The following is a 22536-nucleotide window of genomic DNA, read 5'->3' as shown; positions in this document are numbered from 1 at the left end:
TTCGTTCGTAATTAATAGTCTAAATAACCACTGGACGGATGGCTTCCACATTTTGGTATAATATGTTTACTGTACCCATGCATGTTTTATATATCTCTTTTTAATTATAATATTATACTTAATTTTTCTATAATAAATAGGTGGTTTTCTTTGTACAGATGGGCCATTTTTTTTTATTTGGGGACAATTATTTCACACCGTGTGCCATCACGTGACATCACTAAACGGAACTTTTATATACCAAATTGACTTTTTTTATTTAAAAATAGAATTATTTCTCTTTCATTAATATTTTTAAAAAAATATTTCGTGTTTTATATATATAAAGTACAATTGTTGAATGTTATTCTTTTGATTATATTTGTTTGGGAGAAGCACAATTAAAAAAAGATCAAAACGGAGCGAAATTTAAATTTCCATTCCATTTTTACAACAATCGTAAACCAGCGCATACTTTGCAAGTTTTATCGTAAGTTAACGAGCAACCCATAAAAATCTGGTAGCTGAGTGTCAAATCTGCTTAAAATATTGTAAAAAAAAAAGAAAAATAGAACCTCTCCCTAACATACTGACAATAATTTGGTTCCGTCCTTCCCTTGAGTGTTCTAAGATTTGTATTAGAAGCTGAGCAAAATTATTTAATTGTTGAATTTTTTGCATTTTGGTTAAATTTGTTAGTTCGCAATCGCTAAAAGCCCACACAAAAAATTGAACAAAAGACAAAATTAAAAAGAATGGTACTCATGCAGAATTTACCCCACCCCCACCCACCGGATTCCAATTAGTTTAGGGTTCGACCGGCCATCGTGACCGGATTCAGCTAAGCGTTGTTCAAATGTTGAAACACTAAATGTAGAATTAATTAATGATGGGAGTATTTTTTTCTGTTTATTTTCTTAACATCTGTTGACCAAAAAAATAATTTGTACATTCTCTTGAAAAATAATCTAACTTTTCTCTACTTTCACCTAACTATTTACAGTGTTCATATAAAGCATTCATCTTTTCTTTTTATAATAAAAATTCTGTTTTCAAAAAGAAACGTTTACTACCAACTTTCTTTTTTAAAAAATTGCAAGTTTTCCTGACCCTCCCCCCCAAAAAAAACCTTTCACTTAACAATTTATGGCAAAAATAGCGACCCATAAAAATCTGGGGTGCTTCTACACTTTATTGCCGAAATTGGAGACGCCATTTTTTTTCACGCACTTGCTATCCAAATCTAGGGGAGACATCATTATATGGCCGAAGGATTGCTTCCGGAAAGGGAAAGAATAAATTTACCAAAATTAACATTTATTACTTCCGGAAACGTTAAATTAAACTAAAATTATCATTTATTACTTCCAGAAACTTGGTGAACCGATATTACTGGAGAAAATGAATCTTGACAATTAAAAAAAATGTTTAAAATTAATTATTTGTTCAAAAAACAAACAAAAAAAAACTATTTTATAAAAGTCCAATGTTGCTTTAAAATTAAATAAAGAAAGTGAAAGAGAACATATATACGTAATTGTTTAGTTGGAAATGTTTCGATTTAATTAATGAGAACGGGGAAGTTTTTCATGAAGCATTTTTTTTTTTATTAAAAACAGAAAATTGAAATGATATATTCATAATAGTTTAAACTGGGCGAGCGCCATTTGAAAATCAAACCAAAACCAAAACATTTATTAGTTTTTTGTTTGTTTGTTTATTTTTTCGTGTGTGTGTGTGTGTGTGTGTGTGTGTGTGTGTGTGTGTGTGTGTGTGCGTTTTTCGAACAAATAAACAATTTTAAATATTTTTTTGAATTGTCAAGATTCATTTTCTCCAGTAATATTGGTTTACCAAGTTTCTGGAAGTAATAAATGATAATTTTAGTTTAAGGGAGTAATAAATGTTAATTTTGGTAAATTTATTCTTTCCCTTTCCGGAAGCAATCGTTCGGCCAGATGTCTCCCCTAGATTTGGATAGCAAGTGCGTGAAAAAAATGGCGTCTCCAATTTCGGCAATAAAGTGTAGAAGCACCAAATCTGGTAGCTGAGTGACAAATCTGCTTAAAATATTGAAAGAAAGAAAGAAAAAAAAAGAATAGAACCTTTAGATGTATCTGAAATTTGGAAACTGCGAATAAAATATAAAAAATTCATAATTTCTCATTTTAAAGTGGGTTGTTTATTTTCTGTATGGAATATACTTTCAAAATAAACTATTAAAGTTGTTTAAAAAATAATATTTCTATTATTTTTTATTTTTTAAAAAACAGTGTTTACAAAATGTTTAGAAAATACCGGCGTGCCTTCATGCAGCCATTTTTTTACACAATAAAATCAATAGAATTTTACGAGTTAAATACTTTTCAATTTTAAAACTTTAAAAATTTATAAAAAATTTTCTATTAGTTCAATTTTTACGATATTTTCAGGGTCAATGTAAAATTTTATGCCTTTCCAATAAACCAAATATAATATTTTAGACAAAAGTTTTTTTTTCAAATTCACCCCCCATTTTGAAATGTTTATTAAAATTTTGATAATTAATTTATGTGTCAAAGTTTTATATATCACAAATTGAAGATAAAAGATCAATAAAGAAAATATTCTAATTTAAAACAAAAAAAGAATAGTTTTTTGGAAATTTACCTGTAAAGTCCAAAGTGTAAAACCTTTTTTTTTTATAAAACACGTTGATTTCTTTTTAAAATGAAAGCTCATGTTATGCTTACATCGTCAAGTAAATACCAGACGCTGACGGCAAATTTTTATATTTCATTGAATGTTTTCTTTTTTTTAGATATTTAAAAAAAATTAGTCCATGAAGAAGTATCAAAATATATCAATAAAAAACTCGTGTATTTCATTAAAAGAATTTTTTTTAAATCGATGAAGCAGATTTTTTGTTCTAGGGGAAAAACTTATAAGTGAATGTGCGTTTCTTTTTTAACTAGGGAGGATGAAAAATACTAATTTTGGTTAACACACGCAATAAAAAAGAGACATTATTTATACCCTTGGACGAAACCATACTTCATAAATTTCATTTTAGCAGCAGCAGTTATTTTATGCTTCACGCAAAACACGTTACAAAAATGTGATTTTCTAGAACTCTCGCTTTAAAAAATCCTTTTACTTAAAAATACATGGAATTTAAAATATAAATATGGAAAAATTCTTAACAATGAAGAATGAAACTACTCATTTAATAATATTTTTTAGGTAAGTGATTTTTTGGCATTTATATATATATAAATATATTTATAAGCAAGTCAAAATATGTTGATTTTCTTTAGATTTTTTTAAAAAGAAAACCGCTTTAAAGAAACAAATATTTCATAATTTGATATTAAACATGTTATTATTTTTTTTAATTGGTCTTTGCTCCCTTAATTGAAAAAAAATAGGGTTTGAATTATATTTTCAAATGGTTATAAGCTTAAAAAAATAGTAAGTTCAATTATTAAGGTTCTGATCATCATTTTCAATGACCACTTTCTGATACACCTATAGAACCTCTCCAAACATACTGGCAATAATTTGGTTTCGTCCTTCCTTTCAGTGTTTCCAACAAGGGGGATTGATTCACTAGGATTTGTATTAGGAGCTGGGCACGTATTAAAATTATTTAATTGTTAAATTTTTTGCATTTTGGTTAAATTTGTTAGTTTCCTAGCGCTAAAAGCCCACACAAAAAATTGAACAAAAGACAAAATCAAAAAGAATGGTACTCATGCAGAATTTAACCCCTCCCCCCTCCCCGCACTGGATTCCAATTAGTTTAGAGTTCGACCGGCAATCACCGGATTCAGCCGAGAGTTGTTCAAATGTTGAAACACTAAATCAACATTTTATTTATTTTTTTGCAGAATTAATTAATGATGGGAGTATTTTTCCCGTTTCTAACATCTATTGACAAAAAACAAATTGTACATTCTCTTGAAAAATAATCTAACTTTTCACTACTTTCACCTAACTATTTACAATGTTCATATAAAACATTCATCTTTTCTTTTTATGATAAAAATTCTGTTTTCAAAAAGAAATGTTTACTGACAACTTTCTTTTAAAAAAGTGCAAGTTTTGCTGGAAAAAAACCCTGTCATCTAAACATTTATGGTAAAAAATTCACCTTTTCTTGGGGAAAAAACAACTTTTATTGATAAAAAAAAATGCAAAAATAATAAAATAAATAAATAATGCAAAATACAATTTTTTATGAGGAATGTGTTCCATTTTAACAAACTGAGCCACAGCAACGCGTGGCCGGGTACAGCTAGTATATATATATATATATATATATATATATATATATATATATATATATATATATATATATATATATATATATATATATATATATTAGTAATGGGAGGGATTGCAAATATTTTCCGATAAAATTACAGATTTTATTCTAATTTCGATAAAATTTCCGATTTCAAGCTTTTTAAATTTTTAAATATTGATTAGAGACTTGTTGGTTCTTTCATTTTTAAATTATTGCAAAACCTTCGTGTAATGTCTGCATATACTTTTACAAAGGCAAAACATTAACTGGATGGGCTTGATGACACGAGCAAATCTTTCTCAATATTATTTCTAAAATTTTTCCCTGGAATTTACTGGAAATTGTTAAACAACTAAAAATTTATTTCCCTTTAAAACAAAATCGATGTGAATTTAATCATCGTTAGTTGACAAGATGCATTTTTTCTAAACAATTGAAAATAGCCGACGATTGGTAAGAAATAGTTAACTAAGCCTACACCATGCTATGTAAAGTAAATAAGTAAATAATGTAATAATAATATTAAATAATAATTAAAATATCCGTTAAATAAATAAAACGAATGGCATTTTTAAGAATTCTATTTTTAAGAATTTTATTCGATTTTGTAACAATTCATTGTAAAGTGTGTAAAATTTAAATGTCTATCAACGACAACAGATATTTTTCAATTATTCATCTTTGAGGATTGAACGAACTCATTTCAAAATTGCTTCAGAAGTTAATAACAAACAAACAAACAAACAAACAAACAGAGGCACATCACACACATTTTGATATGGATGGTAAGAATTTGCGCGTTACGTTTAAAGAATTATTGGAAAAATGTTGCGGTATAAAAGCCTATTATGTACATGGGCGATTATAGAATACACACGCTTTATTACAGTTTATAACATATTGCGTTGATATGGGAGGGAAATATTGATATTTTATAATCTATAATGGCTATTATTAAGCCCTTTGAAGTGGATTCATTTTTGGCACCTGCATTATTAGCCTCATACTAAACAACAGCTTTTGTGAGTCCTTAAGTGCAATGGCGATTTTGGCTTACATCCAACAAGAAATCCATTCAATAACGGTTCATAGATTAAAAACAGTTTCTTTTAATACACATTTTCTATTTTACACACACACACACACACACACACACATACACACACACACACACACACACACACACACACACACACACACACACACACACACACACACACACACACACACACACACACACACACACAATAATGAACACAGATTTTTTCTCGTGTCCATGTTTTGCCGGATTATGTCGTCGTCATCAACAAAATGTTTGCTTCTTCGCATTAAATTGGAAATCTGCCATCTGCAAGAAGCACAAAAATGTATTCATTGCTCAATGTTTCATCATATTTTAATGTCTTAACGGAATTTTATTCCTCTTACTTCATTTATTTGCAATCCAATAATTTCAAACGTTTAACTTAAAATGCTTTATTATAAGAATTGCTCATTCAATTGAGGAGGATGTAATTGGAGAATATGTCTCTAAAAATTGAAATGTTACACCGCAAGGCATAATAAGTAATCATTCTTGTTTTGATATTCTATGAACCTCTTTCTATGAACCAAGTAATAATTCTTGTTTTGTTTTTCTATGAACCTCTTTCAATAAACCAAGTAATGATTCTTGTTTTGATATTCTATGAACCTCTTTCTATGAACCACTTTCTATGAACCAAGTAATCATTCTTGTTTAGTTTTTCTATGAACATCTTTCTATGAACCAAGTAATCATTCTTGTTTTGTTTTTCTATGAACCTCTTTCTATGAACCGAGTAATCATTCTTGTTTTGTTTTTATATGAACATCTTTCTCTGTATCAAGTAATCATTCTTGTTTTGTTTTTCAATGATTATCTTTCTATTAACCAAGTAATCATTCTTGGTATGGTTTTCCATGAACCTCTTTCTATTAACAAATAATCAGTCTTGTTTTGTTTTTCTATGAACCTATAAACAACGTAATAATCCTTGTTTTGTTTTTCTATGAACCAAGTACTCATTCTTGTTTTGTTTTTCTATAAACCTCTTTCTATGAACCATGTAATCATGCTAGTTTTGTTTTTCTATTAACCTCTTTCTATGAACCAAGTAATAATTCTTGTTCTGTTTTTCTATGAACCTCTTTCTATGAACCAAGTAATCATTCTAGTTCTTTTCTATGAACCTCTTTCAATGCACCAAGTAATCATTCTTGTTTTGTTTTTCTATGAACCTCTTTCTATGAACCAAGTAATCATTCTAGTTTTTTGATACGAACCTCTTTCTATGAACCAATTAATCATTCTCGTTTTGTTTTTCTATTAACCTCTTTCTATGAACCAAGTAATCATTCTAGGTTTTTCTATGAACCTCTTTCTATGAAGCAAGTAATCATTCTAGTTTTGTCTTTCTATAAACCGCTTTCTATGAAGCAAGTAATCATTCTTGTTTTGTTTTTCTATGAACCTCTTTCTATGAACCAAGTAATCATACTAGTTTTTTTCTATGAACCTCTTTCTATGAACCAAGTAATAATTCTTGTTTTGTTTTTCTATGAACCTCTTTCTATGAACCAAGTAATCATTCTTGTTTTATTTTTCTATGAACCTCTTTCTATGAACCAAGTAATCATTCTTGTTTGTTTTTCTATGAACCTCTTTCTATGAACCAAGTAATCATTCTTGTTTTGTTTTTCTATGAACCTCTTTCTATGAACCAAGTAATCATACTAGTTTTTTTCTATGAACCTCTTTCTATGCACCAAGAAATCATTCTTATTTTGTTTTTCTATGAATCTCTTTCTATGAACCAAGTAATCATTCTTGTTTTGTTTTTCTATGAACCAAGTAATCATTCTTGTTTTGTTTTTCTATGAACCTCTTTCTATGAACCAAGTAATCATACTAGTTTTTTCTATGAACCTCTTTCTATGAACCAAGTAATCATTCTTTTTTTGTTTTTCTATGAATCTCTTTCTATGAACCAAGTAATCATTCTTGTTTTGTTTTTCTATGAACCTCTTTCTATGCACCAAGTAATCATTCTTGTTTTGTTTTTCTATGAATCAAGTAATCATTCTTGTTTTGTTTTTCTATTAACCTCTTTCTATGAACCAAGTAATCATTCTTGTTTTGTTTTTCTATGAATCAAGTAATCATTCTTGTTTTGTTTTTCTATTAACCTCTTTCTATGAACCAAGTAATCATTCTTGTTTTGTTTTTCTATGAACCTCTTTCTATGAACCAAGTAATCATTCTTGTTTTGTTTTTCTATGAACCTCTTTCTATGAATCAAGTAATCATTCTTGTTTTGTTTTTCTATGAACCTCTTTCTATGAACCAAGTAATCATTCTTGTTTTGTTTTTCTATGAACCTCTTTCTATGAACCAAGTAATCATTCTTGTTTTGTTTTTCTATGAATCTCTTTCTATGAACCAAGTAATCATTCTTGTTTGTTTTTCTATGAATCTCTTTCTATGAACCAAGTAATCATTCTTGTTTTGTTTTTCTATGAACCTCTTTCTATGAACCAAGTAATCATTCTTGTTTTGTTTTTCTATGAACCTCTTTCTATGAACCAAGTAATCATTCTTGTTTTGTTTTTCCATGAACCTCTTTCTATTAACAAATAATCAGTCTTGTTTTGTTTTTCTATGAATATCTTTCTAGTAAACAAGTAATCATTCTTGTTTTGTTTTTCTATGAACCAAATCCTATAAACCACGTAATAATCCTTGTTTTGTTTTTCTATGAACACAGCAATCATTCTTGTTTTTTTCTATGAACCTCTTTCTATGAACCAAGTAATCATTCTTGTTTTGTTTTTCTATTTACCTCTTTCTATGAACCAAGTAATCATTCCAGTTTTTTCTATGAACCTCTTTCTATGCACCAAGTAAACATTCTTGTTTTGTTTTTCTATAAACCTCTTTCTATGAACCAAGAAATCATTCTAGTTTTTTCTATGAACCTCTTTCTATGCACCAAGTTATCATTCTTGTTTTGTTTTTCTATAAACCTCTTTCTATGAACCAAGTAATCATTCTAGTTTTTTCTATGAACCTCTTTCTATGCACCAAGTTATCATTCTTGTTTTGTTTTTCTATAAACCTCTTTCTATGAACCAAGTAATCATTCTAGATTTTTTCTATGACCCTCTTTCTATGCACCAAGTAATCATTCTTGTTTTGTTTTTCTATAAACCTCTTTCTATGAACCAAGAAATCATTCTAGTTTTTTCTATGAACCTCTTTCTATGCACCAAGTTATCATTCTTGTTTTGTCTTTCTATAAACCGCTTTCTATGAACCAAGTAATCATTCTAGTTTTGTTTTTCTATTAACCTCCTTCTATGAACCAAGTAATGATTCTTGTTTTGTTTTTCTATGAACCTCTTTCTATGAACCAAGTAATCATTCTAGTTTTTTCTATGAACCTCTTTCTATGCACCAATTAATCATTCTAGTTTTGTTTTTCTATTAACCTCTTTCTATGAACCAAGTAATCATTCTAGTTTTTTCTATGAACCTCTTTCTATGCACCAAGTAATCATTCTAGTTTTGTTTTTCTATTAACCTCTTTCTATGAACCAAGTAATCATTCTAGTTTTGTTTTTCTATGAACATCTTTCTATGAAGCAAGTAATCATTCTCGTTTTGTTTTTCTATTAACCTCTTTCTATTAACCAAGTAATCATTCTTGTTTTGTTTTTCTATTAACCTCTTTCTATGAACCATGTAATCATTCTTGTTTTGTTTTTCTATGAACCTCTTTCTATGAACCAAATAATCATTCTAGTTTTATTTTTCTATTAACCTCTTTCTATGAACCAAGTAATCATTCTTGTTTTGTTTTTCTATGAACCTCTTTAATAAACAAAGTAATCATTCTTTTTTTGTTTTTCTATGAACCTCTTTCTATGAACCAAGTAATCATTCTTGTTTTGTTTTTCTAATAATCTCTTTCTATGAATCAAGTAATCATTCTTGTTTTGTTTTTCTATGAACCTCTTTGTATTAACCAAGTAATCATTCTTGTTTGTTTTTATATAAACCCCTTTCTATGAACCAAGTAATCAGTCTTGTTTTGTTTTTCTATGAACCTCTTTCTATGAACCAAGTAATCATTCCTGTTTTGTTTTTCTATGAACCTCTCTCTATGAACCAAGTAATCATTCTTGTTTTGTTTTTTCTATGAACCTCTTTCTATGAACCAAGTAATCATTCTTGTTTTGTTTTTCTATGAAACTCTTTCTATGAACCAAGTAATCATTCTTGTTTTATATTTCTATTAATCTCTTTCTATGAATATATAATCATTCTTGTTTTGTTTTTCTATTAAAAACTTTCTAGGAACCGAGTAATCATTCTTGTTTTATATTTCTATGTACTTCTTTCTATGAACCAAGTAATCTTTTTATGTTATGTTTTCCTATTAACAACTTTCTAGGAACCAAGTAATCATTCCTGTTTTGTTTTTCTATGAACCTCTTTCTATGAACCAAGTAATCATTCTAGTTTTTTTTCTATGACCCTCTTCTATGTACCAATTAATCATTCAAGTTTTGTTTTTCTATGAACCATGTAATCATTCTTGTTTTGTTTTTCTATGAATCTTTTTCTATGAACCAAGTAATCATTCTTGGTATGTTTTTCCATGAACCCATTTCTATTAACAAATAATCATTCTTCTTTTGTTTTTCTATGAATCTCTTTCTAGTAAACAAGTAATCATTCTTGTTTTGTTTTTCTATGAACAATTTCCTATAAACAACCTAATAATCCTAATTTTGTTTTTCTATGAACACAGCAATTATTCTTGTTTTTTTCTATGAACCTCTTTCTATGAACCAAGTAATCATTCTTGTTTTGTTTTTCTATTAACCTCTTTCTATGAACCAAGTAATCATTCCAGTTTTTCTATGAACCTCTTTCTATGCACCAAGTAATCATTCTTGTTTTGTTTTTGAAGAAACCTCTTTCTATGAAACAAGTAATCATTCTAGATTCTTTCTATGAACCTCTTTCTATGCACCAAGTAATCATTCTTGTTTTGTTTTTCTATAAACCTCTTTCTGTGAACCAAGTAATCCTTCTAGTTTTGTTTTTCTATTAACCGCTTTCTATGAAGCAAGTAATCATTCTTGTTTTGTTTTTCTATTAACCTCTTTCTATGAACCAAGTAATCATTCCAGTTTTTTCTATGAACCTCTTTCTATGCACCAAGTAATAATTCTTGTTTTGTTTTTCAAGAAACCTCTTTCTATGAAACAAGTAATCATTCTAGATTTTTTCTATGAACCTCTTTCTATGCACCAAGTAATCATTCTTGTTTTGTTTTTCTATAAACCTCTTTCTATGAACCAAGTAATCCTTCTAGTTTTGTTTTTCTATTAACCGCTTTCTATGAAGCAAGTAATAATTCTAGTTTTGTTTTTCTATTAACCTCTTTCTATGAACCAAGTAATCATTCTAGTTTTTTCTATGAACCTCTTTCTATGCACTAATTAATCATTCTAGTTTTGTTTTTCTATTAACCTCTTTCTATGAACCAAGTAATACTTCTAGGTTTTTCTATGAACCTCTTTCTATGCACCAAGTAATCATTCTTGTTTTGTTTTTCTATTAACCTCTTTTTATGACCCAAGTAATCATTCTAGTTTTGTTTTTCTATGAACCGCTTTCTATGAAGCAAGTAATCATTCTCGTTTTGTTTTTCTATTAACCTCTTTCTATGAACCAAGTAATCATTCTAGTTTTTTCTATGAACCTCTTTCTATGTACCAAGTAATCATTTTTGTTTTGTTTTTCTATGAACCAAGTAATCATTCTTTTTTTGTTTTTCTATGAACCAAGTAATCATTCTTGTTTTGTTTTTCTATGAACCTCTCTCTATGAACCAAGTAATCATTCTAGTTTTTTTCTATGAACCTCTTTCTATGCACCAAGAAATCATTCTTATTTTGTTTTTCTATGAACCAAATAATCATTCTAGTTTTGCTTTTCTATGAATCTCTTTCTATGAACCAAGTAATCATTCTAGTTTTATTTTTCTATGAACCTCTCTCTATGAACCAAGTAATCATTCTTCCTTTGTTTTTCTATGAACTTCTGTCCATGAACCAAGTAATCATTGTTGTTTTTTTTTCTATGAAACTCTTTCTATGAAACAAGTAATCATTCTTGTTTTGTTGTTTTATGAACCTCTTTCTATGAACCAAGTAATCATTCTTGTTTTATATTTCTATGAACCTCTGTCAATGAACCATGTAATAATTCCTGTTTTGTTTTTCTATGAACCTCTTTCTATGAACTAAGTAATCATTCTTTGTTTTGTTTTCATATGAACCTCTTTCTATGAACCGAGTAATAATTCTTGCTTTGTTTTTCTATGAACCAAGTAATCATTCTTGTTTGGTTTTTCTATAAATCTCTTTCTATGAACAAAGTAATCATTCTTGTTTTGTATTTCTATAAACATCATTCTATGAACCAAGTAATCATTCTTGTTTTGTTTTCTATGAACATTTTTCTATGCACCCAGGAATCATTCTTGTTTCGTTTTTCTATAAAACTTTTTCTATGAACAAAGTAATAATTCTTGTTTTGTTTTTCTATGAACCAAGTAATCAGCTTGTTTTGTTTTTCTATGAACCAAGTAATCATTCTTGTTTTGTTTTTTTATGAACCTCTGTCTTTGAATCATTGTTGTTTGTTTTTCGATGAACATTTTTCTATCAACCAAGTAATCATTTCTTTTTTGTTTGTCTATGAACCTCTTTCTATGCACCAAGTAATCATTCTTGTTTTGTTTTTCTATGAACCTTTTTCTATGAACAAATAATCATTCTTGTTTTGTTAGTCTATGAACCTCGTTCTTTGCACCAGGTAATCATTCTTGTTTTGTGTTTCTATGAATCTCTTTCTATGAACCAAGTAATCATTCTTGTTTTGTTATTCTGTAAACCAAGTAATCATTCTTGTTTTGTTTTTCTATAAACCTCTTTCTATGAACCAAGTAATCATTCTTGGTTTGTGTTTCTATGAACCTCTTTCTATGAACCTAGTAATCACTCTTTGTTTGTGTTTCTATGAACCTCTTTCTATTAACCAAGTAATCATTCTTGTTTTGTTTTTCTTTAAACCAAGTAATCATTCTTGTTGTGTTTTTCTATGAACCTCTTTCTATTAACCAAGTAATTATTCTTGGTTTGTGTTTCTATGAACCTCTTTCTATGAACCAAGTAATCATTTTGTTTTGTTTTTCTATGAATCTCTTTCTATTAACTAAGTAATACTTCTTGGTTTGTGTTTCTATTAACCTCTTTCTATGAACCAAGTAATAATTCTATGAACCTTTTCTATGAACCAAGTAATCATTCTTCTGTTGTTTTTCTCTGTACCTCTTTCTATGAACCAAGTATTCATTCTAGTTTTGTTTCTATGAACCTCTTTCTATGAACCAAGTAATAATTCTAGTTTTTTTTCTATTAACCTCTTTCTTTGAACCAAGTAATCATTCTTGTTTTGTTTTTCTATTAATCTCTTTCTATGCACCAAGTAATCATTCTTGTTTTGTTTTTCTATAAACCTCTTTCTATGAACCAAGTTATCATTCTTGTTTTGTTTTTCTATAAACCGCTTTCTATGAACCAAGTAATCATTCTAGTTTTGTTTTTCTATTAACCTCCTTCTATGAACCAAGTAATGATTCTTGTTTTGTTTTTCTATTAACCTCTTTCTATGAACCAAGTAATCATTCTAGTTTTTTCTATGAACCTCTTTCTATGCACCAATTAATCATTCTAGTTTTGTTTTTCTATGAACCTCTTTCTAAGAACCAAGTAATCATTCTAGTTTTTTCTATGAACCTCTTTCTATGCACCAATTAATCATTCTAGTTTTGTTTTTCTATTAACCTCTTTCTATGAACCAAGTAATCATTCTAGTTTTTTCTATGAACCTCTTTCTATGCACCAAGTAATCATTCTAGTTTTGTTTTTCTATTAACCTCTTTCTATGAACCAAGTAATCATTCTAGTTTTGTTTTTCTATGAACATCTTTCTATGAAGCAAGTAATCATTCTCGTTTTGTTTTTCTATTAACCTCTTTCTATGAACCAAGTAATCATTCTTGTTTTGTTTTTCTATTAACCTCTTTCTATGAACCAAGTAATCATTCTTGTTTTGTTTTTCTATGAACCTCTTTATATGAACCAAATAATCATTCTAGTTTTATTTTTCTATTAACCTCTTTCTATGAACCAAGTAATCATTCTTGTTTTGTTTTTCTATGAACCTCTTTAATAAACAAAATAATCATTCTTTTTTTGTTTTTCTATGAACCTCTTTCTATGAACCAAGTAATCATTCTTGTTTTGTTTTTCTAATAATCTCTTTCTATGAATCAAGTAATCATTCTTGTTTTGTTTTTCTATGAACCTCTTTCTATGAACCAAGTAATCATTCTTGTTTTGTTTTTATATAAACCTCTTTCTATGAACCAAGTAATCAGTCTTGTTTTGTTTTTCTATGAACCTCTTTCTATGAACCAAGTAATCATTCCTGTTTTGTTTTTCTATGAACCTCTCTCTATGAACCAAGTAATCATTCTTGTTTTGTTTTTCTATGAACCTCTTTCTATGAACCAAGTAATCATTCTTGTTTTGTTTTTCTATGAAACTCTTTCTATGAACCAAGTAATCATTCTTGTTTTATATTTCTATGAACCTCTTTCTATGAACCAAGTAATCATTCTTGTTTTATATTTCTATTAATCTCTTTCTATGAATATATAATCATTCTTGTTTTGTTTTTCTATTAAAATCTTTCTAGGAACCGAGTAATCATTCTTGTTTTATATGTCTATGAACTTCTTTCTATGAACCAAGTAATCATTTTGGTTATGTGTTCCTATTAACAACTTTCTAGGAACCAAGTAATCATTCCTGTTTTGTTTTTCTATGAACCTCTTTCTATGAACCAAGTAATCATTCTAGTTTTTTTCTATGACCCTCTTCTATGTACCAATTAATCATTCTAGTTTTGTTTTTCTATGAACCATGTAATCATTCTTGTTTTGTTTTTCTATGAATCTTTTTCTATGAACCAAGTAATCATTCTTGGTATGTTTTTCCATGAACCCATTTCTATTAACAAATAATCATTCTTCTTTTGTTTTTCTATGAATCTCTTTCTAGTAAACAAGTAATCATTCTTGTTTTGTTTTTCTATGAACCATTTCCTATAAACAACCTAATAATCCTAATTTTGTTTTTCTATGAACACAGCAATTATTCTTGTTTTTTTCTATGAACCTCTTTCTATGAACCAAGTAATCATTCTTGTTTTGTTTTTCTATTTACCTCTTTCTATGAACCAAGTAATCATTCCAGTTTTTTCTATGAACCTCTTTCTATGCACCAAGTAAACATTCTTGTTTTGTTTTTGAAGAAACCTCTTTCTATGAAACAAGTAATCATTCTAGATTTTTTCTATGAACCTCTTTCTATGCACCAAGTAATCATTCTTGTTTTGTTTTTCTATAAACCTCTTTCTATGAACCAAGTAATCCTTCTAGTTTTGTTTTTCTATTAACCGCTTTCTATGAAGCAAGTAATCATTCTTGTTTTGTTTTTCTATTAACATCTTTCTATGAACCAAGTAATCATTCCAGTTTTTTCTATGAACCTCTTTCTATGCACCAAGTAATAATTCTTGTTTTGTTTTTCAAGAAACCTCTTTCTATGAAACAAGTAATCATTCTAGATTTTTTCTATGAACCTCTTTCTATGCACCAAGTAATCATTCTTGTTTTGTTTTTCTATAAACCTCTTTCTATGAACCAAGTAATCCTTCTAGTTTTGTTTTTCTATTAACCGCTTTCTATGAAGCAAGTAATCATTCTAGTTTTGTTTTTCTATTAACCTCTTTCTATGAACCAAGTAATCATTCTAGTTTTTTCTATGAACCTCTTTCTATGCACTAATTAATCATTCTAGTTTTGTTTTTCTATTAACCTCTTTCTATGAACCAAGTAATACTTCTAGGTTTTTCTATGAACCTCTTTCTATGCACCAAGTAATCATTCTTGTTTTGTTTTTCTATTAACCTCTTTTTATGACCCAAGTAATCATTCTAGTTTTGTTTTTCTATGAACCGCTTTCTATGAAGCAAGTAATCATTCTCGTTTTGTTTTTCTATTAACCTCTTTCTATGAACCAAGTAATCATTCTAGTTTTTTCTATGAACCTCTTTCTATGTACCAAGTAATCATTCTTGTTTTGTTTTTCTATGAACCAAGTAATCATTCTTTTTTTGTTTTTCTATGAACCAAGTAATCATTCTTGTTTTGTTTTTCTATGAACCAAATAATCATTGTTGTTTTGCTTTTCTATGAATCTCTTTCTATGAACCAAGTAATCATTCTTGTTTTATTTTTCTATGAACCTCTCTCTATGAACCAAGTAATCATTCTTCCTTTGTTTTTCTATGAACTTCTGTCTATGAACCAAGTAATCATTGTTGTTTTTTTTTCTATGAAACTCTTTCTATGAAACAAGTAATCATTCTTGTTTTGTTTTTCTATGAACCTCTTTCTATGAACCAAGTAATCATTCTTGTTTTATATTTCTATGAACCTCTGTCAATGAACCATGTAATAATTCCTGTTTTGTTTTTCTATGAACCTCTTTCTATGAACTAAGTAATCATTCTTTGTTTTGTTTTTCTATGAACCTCTTTCTATGAACCGAGTAATAATTCTTGCTTTGTTTTTCTATGAACCAAGTAATCATTCTTGTTTGGTTTTTCTATAAATCTCTTTCTATGAACAAAGTAATCATTCTTGTTTTGTATTTCTATAAACATCATTCTATGAACCAAGTAATCATTCTTGTTTTGTTTTCTATGAACATTTTTCTATGCACCCAGGAATCATTCTTGTTTCGTTTTTCTATAAAACTTTTTCTATGAACAAAGTAATAATTCTTGTTTTGTTTATCTATGAACCAAGTAATCATTGTGGTTTTGTTTTTCTATGAACCAAGTAATCAGCTTGTTTTGTTTTTCTATGAACCAAGTAATCATTCTTGTTTTGTTTTTTTATGAACCTCTGTCTTTGAATCATTGTTGTTTGTTTTTCGATGAACATTTTTCTATCAACCAAGTAATCATTCCTTTTTTGTTTGTCTATGAACCTCTTTCTATGCACCAAGTAATCATTCTTGTTTTGTTTTTCTATGAACCTTTTTCTATGAACAAATAATCATTCTTGTTTTGTTAGTCTATGAACCTCGTTCTTTGCACCAGGTAATCATTCTTGTTTTGTGTTTCTATGAATCTCTTTCTATGAACCAAGTAATCATTCTTGTTTTGTTATTCTGTAAACCAAGTAATCATTCTTGTTTTGTTTTTCTATAAACCTCTTTCTATGAACCAAGTAATCATTCTTGGTTTGTGTTTCTATGAACCTCTTTCTACGAACCTAGTAATCACTCTTTGTTTGTGTTTCTATGAACCTCTTTCTATTAACCAAGTAATCATTCTTGTTTTGTTTTTCTTTAAACCAAGTAATCATTCTTGTTGTGTTTTTCTATGAACCTCTTTCTATTAACCAAGTAATTATTCTTGGTTTGTGTTTCTATGAACCTCTTTCTATGAACCAAGTAATCATTCTTGTTTTGTTTTTCTATGAATCTCTTTCTATTAACTAAGTAATACTTCTTGGTTTGTGTTTCTATTAACCTCTTTCTATGAACCAAGTAATCATTCTTGTTTTGTGTGTCTATGAACCTTTTCTATGAACCAAGTAATCATTCTTCTGTTGTTTTTCTCTGTACCTCTTTCTATGAACCAAGTATTCATTCTAGTTTTGTTTCTATGAACCTCTTTCTATGAACCAAGTAATAATTCTAGTTTTTTTTCTATGAACCTCTTTCTTTGAACCAAGTAATCATTCTTGTTTTGTTTTTCTATTAATCTCTTTCTATGCACCAAGTAATCATTCTAGTTTTTTTCTATGAACCTCTTTCTAAGCACCAAGTAAGCATTCTTGTTTGGTTTTTCTATTAACCTCTTTCTATGAATCAAGTAATCATTCTTGTTTTGTTTTTCTATGAACCTCTTTCTATGAACCAAGTAAGCATTCTTGTTTGGTTTTTCTATTAACCTCTTTCTATGAATCAAGTAATCATTCTTGTTTTGTTTTTCTATGAATCTGTTTCTATAAACCAAGTCATCATTCTTGTTTTGTTGTTCTATGAACCACTTTCTCTGAACCAAGTAATCATTCTTGTTTTATTTTTATATTAACCTCTTTCTATGAACAAGTAATCATTCTTGTTTTGTGTTTCTGTGAATCTTTTCTATTTACCAAGTAATAATTCTATTAACGTTTTCTGTTAACCAAGTAATCATTCTTGTTTATTTTTCTATGAACCTCTTTCTATGAACCCAGTAATCATTCTTGTTTTGTGTTTCTATGAACCTCTTTTTATAAACCAAGTAATCATTATTGTTTTGTTTTTCTATGAACCTCTTTCTATGAACCAAGTAATCATTCCATGAATCTTTTCTATGAACCAAGTAATCATTCTTGTTTTCTTTTTCTATTAACCTCTTTCTATGAACCAAGTAATCATTCTTGTTTTGTGTGTCTATGAACCTCTTTCTATGAATCAAGTAATCATTCTTGATTTGTTTTTCTATGAATCTTTTTCTATGAATCAAGTAATCATTCTTGTTTTGTTTTTCTATTAACCTCTTTCGATGAACCAACTAATCATTCTTGTTTTGTTTTTCTATGAACCAAGTAATCATTCTTGTTTTGTTTTTCTATGAACCAAGTAATCATTCTTGTTTTCTTTTTCTATTAACCTCTTTCTATGAACCAAGTAATCATTCTTGTTTTGTGTGTCTATGAATCTCTTTCTATGAACCAAGTAATCATTCTTGATTTGTTTTTCTATGAATCTCTTTCTATGAACCAAGTAATCATTCTTGTTTCGTTTTTCTATTAACCTCTTTCTATGAACCAAGTAATTATTCTTGTTTTTTTTCTATTAACCGAGTAATCATTCTTGTTTTGGTTTTCTATGAACCAAGTAATAATTCCTGTTTTGTTTTTCTATGAACCAAGTAATCATTCTTGTTTTGTGTTTCTATAAAACTCTTTCTATGAACCAAGTAATCAATCTTGTTTTGTTTTTCTATGAACCTCTTTCTATGAACCAAGTCATCATTCTTGTTTTGTTTTTCTATAAAACTCTTTCTATGAATTAAGTAATCATATTTGTTTTGTCTTTCTGTGAACCAAGTAATCATTCTTATTTTGTTTTTCTATGAACCTCTGTCTATGAACCAAGTAATCATTGTTGTTTTGTTTTTCGATGAAACGTGTTCTATGAACCAAGTAATCATTCTTGTTTGTTTTTCTATGAACCTCTTTCTATGAACCAAGTAATCAAACTAGTTTTTTGTATGAACCTCTTTCTATGAACCAAGTAATCATTCTTGTTTTGTTTTTCTATGAACCTTTTTCTATTAACCAAGTAATCATTCTTGTTTTGTTTTTCTATGAACCTCTTTCTATGAACCAAGTAATCATTCTTGTTTTGTTTTTCTATGAACCTTTTTTTGTGAACCAAGTAATCATTCTTGTTTTGATATTCTATGAACCTCTTTCTATGAACCAAGTAATCATTCTTGTTTTGTTTTTCTATGAACCTTTTTTTGTGAACCAAGTAATCATTCTTGTTTTTATATTCTATGAACCTCTTTCTATGTACCAAGTAATCATTCTTGTTTTGTTTTTCTATGAACCTTTTTCTATTAACCAAGTAATCATTCTTGTTTTGTTTTTCTATGAACCTCTTTCTATGAACCAAGTAATCATTCTTGTTTTGTTTTTCTATTAACCTTTTTTTGTGAACCAAGTAATCATTCTTGTTTTGATATTCTATGAACCTCTTTCTATGAACCAAGTAATCATTCTTGTTTTGTTTTTATATGAACTTCTTCTGATATTACACTTGAACTTTCCTGTCCTAAATAAATGAAGGCGAAATGTTTATTATTGGAGGCAATTTAAATCTTTTTCTCTATACAAAATGTGTATAATTTGTGGAAAGTTTGATTTTCTCACATTAAAACCAACAACTAACGTATCTCATATGTATTCTTACCAGAGCTCCATTCACAACAGTAAAATACCTGCAACGAATTGTTCATGAAATATATCAAAATCATTATTTTATCGAATTGCCCTCTGAGAAAACACATATTTCTATTGTTCATTATTCTATTTAACCCACTATGAACAAATGTTTGGCGATGTTTTTTTATAATGATTTTTAACATGATGTGATATAACTAATCTAATACGTTTTTAAATAACAATTCTGAATTCATAGAAGTTCAAAGTTAATATTGTAATAATAATTGGAGATTGCTTTTGACTGTAAATAATAAAGAGTAAATTGACATTTCCTCATTTTTAACGTTTCGAATAAATATATATACATATATATATATATATATATATATATATATATATATATATATATTTAACATGCTTGAATATATATATATATATATATATTATTTTTAATATATATATTTATATATATATATATATATATATATATATATATATATATATATATATATATATATATATATATATATATAAACACATTTTAGGCCAACATTGGATTTAGTGTTATTCACGATTCATACAGAGAAAACACGTTTATAAGTTATGTAGATGATTAAATTAAATTAATTAGAAAAAGATGAAATGAATGATAAATCAAGAGAATGGCAAAATATATATTCTTTCTTATGAAGTCGTTTTTCCCGTTTACTTCCAGCAATTATAGATTCGTTCCGAAATCTTACTATGTTACACATTTCTGCAGACAACATAAATACATTGCGTGTTTCGCGAACATATTCCTATATTTATTCCACATATAAACAAAAGTACATTTAATTCGAACTATCTCCTTCTCCCAAAACAAGTATTTCACACAGATGGTAACAAACACTTTTATTCTCTATTAATTTTCTCCTCTTTTAACTCTTTGACACTGAGTTCTTTCTTAATATAAGGGAAATTCTTTTAAAACACTATCAAATCACTCATAATATTTCATGTCAAACTCCTTATTCTCTTCTACATAATATACAGGCTATAACAACAGAATAATCACACACGTCTGTGGGAGCCTTTCCTAGTCTCACACAAAATTGTATGACTGGGGGATATATATATAATATATCCACCAGTCCACTACACATCCTCTGAATGCAGGAATACCGAAATTCATAGTTCGATAATACTTTTTTCATAGTTTTAAAACCTACTCCGGATTATCGATGTACCTAAAAAACGAACATATGACCACCATCAAATATCAACCTTTTAGTTATTCTTTCACGCGTAAGTTTCCTGCTTTCGAACAGATTCTTCCATAAATAAAAAATTTTATTAATAAAAAATATCGACATCAAATAATCTTTCTTTGAACACACAATAAATTTAATTAACTATGACTTCACTAAATTTATTTTGTGACACACAACTCAAAACACAATTGTTTCTTTGGTTTCGTGTATTGACTTCACATATTCTCTTATAAATAACAACTTTTATTTAAATGCATTCTACATCACAATAAGCTTCCCTTTTTTCCATTTACAAGTATTTATTTTGTACAATGTTAATCTTCCTTACGAGCGTTACTTCTGCTGACGTCATGGAATATAAACCATTATTATTCAGGGTCATTCTCTATAAATATTATTGAATAGCCTTTTTGTAGTTGTGCCCTACATTTTTTAAGCACTCTTTTGAACGTGTCCACGAACCGTTCTATCTGCCCGTTGCTTGCATTATAGTTCGGCGCGATTGTGATATGCTACATACGTTTGATAGAACATGTTAAATTCACTGGGCGTAAAGTGTGTTTCCACTGTCTGATTACTATAGAGTCAATCGGATAAAAAAGTACTCCATAATTTTTTTACGTTTTAATATTTCTAATATTGTTATATTGTGGGGCTCTAAAGAAGGGTCTGTTGTGTAATGTATATGTGAATATATTCCAAAACGACGTACACGTTGAATAGTGGGTTTTATATTTTATCTGTATATATTCGTGTACGTGTAAGTGCGTGTATGTATATATGTTGTATCAGTTATTTGATCGTCTAGCGTGTATATTTTAACATTTATGCAACAGTTCTAACAGGAAACGATTGACGCGGACGTATGGAAACAGTTGTAGACAAACAGTTCTTTTTAACAGATATAAATAACACAACATACCTGAATTATTTACGAACATGTATTTTCATGATCCGGTCGACATTTTAGATCTTGGCTGCCTGAAATGACGGCGCTTCCTGTGTCATGGAGACCAACTCCCCCTCTTGAGTTGTCCATTCTCTCTGATGCTAACGACTGCTTAGAATCTCCCCAAATCTAAATCTCATCACATGTCTCATTACGTTTCTCACCACGTGTCTCAGACCAACAGCTGATATAATCCCAATCTAGTTATTTGTTTATGCAAACCAAAAATAATGTTTACATCTATTTTCGATTTTCGATTAATTTTTTCTGCAAGTAGAAATATGAACGTTCTAACAGCTTATGACTTAGTATCAATAAATAAAATGATTTTCGAAATCTTGATTGTAGTGCATCAAAAATATTTGTGATGTGAGGATATGTTTTCTGACATTCTATCGTCCAACTCCAATCCTTTTCCTTTCTTTAATTAAGACGAGTGTAACAACAAATATGAGTAGGAGTGAATTCTCACGGCTGCAAATTTTGAAGGCACTTCCTTTCTGGTTCAATCAGAAGTTAGCCGCCAGTCACGTGGCTGACTTTATAAAAGGTTAAACTGGCAACACACACTCTCTTTCTTCCTGTATTTTGGACTGACAACAACTCCGCATGGAACGGACCTGTCGCCCTCAACTATTAGGACTCAACAGAATTCACGTGGCCTTTTGGCTCGTGGTTCGACTAAGATGTGAAAACAAACAAGACAATATAGCTGCTTCCACATGCGGTACACCCACGAACCTTCTTTCTCATCCTATAACAATAATAATAATAATAATAATAATGATAATAATAATATAAAATAATAATAATAATAATAAAAATAATAATGATAATAAAAATAATGATAATAATAATAATAATAATAATAATAATAATAATAATAAA

The sequence above is a fragment of the Euprymna scolopes genome, chromosome 36, assembly GCF_053919585.1.
Source record: "Euprymna scolopes isolate OS-2025 chromosome 36, ASM5391958v1, whole genome shotgun sequence".
In the NCBI taxonomy this organism is placed as follows: Eukaryota; Metazoa; Mollusca; class Cephalopoda; order Sepiida; family Sepiolidae; genus Euprymna; species Euprymna scolopes.
The sequence above is the reverse complement of the archived record's forward strand: the minus strand, read 5'-3'. Positions refer to the sequence as shown.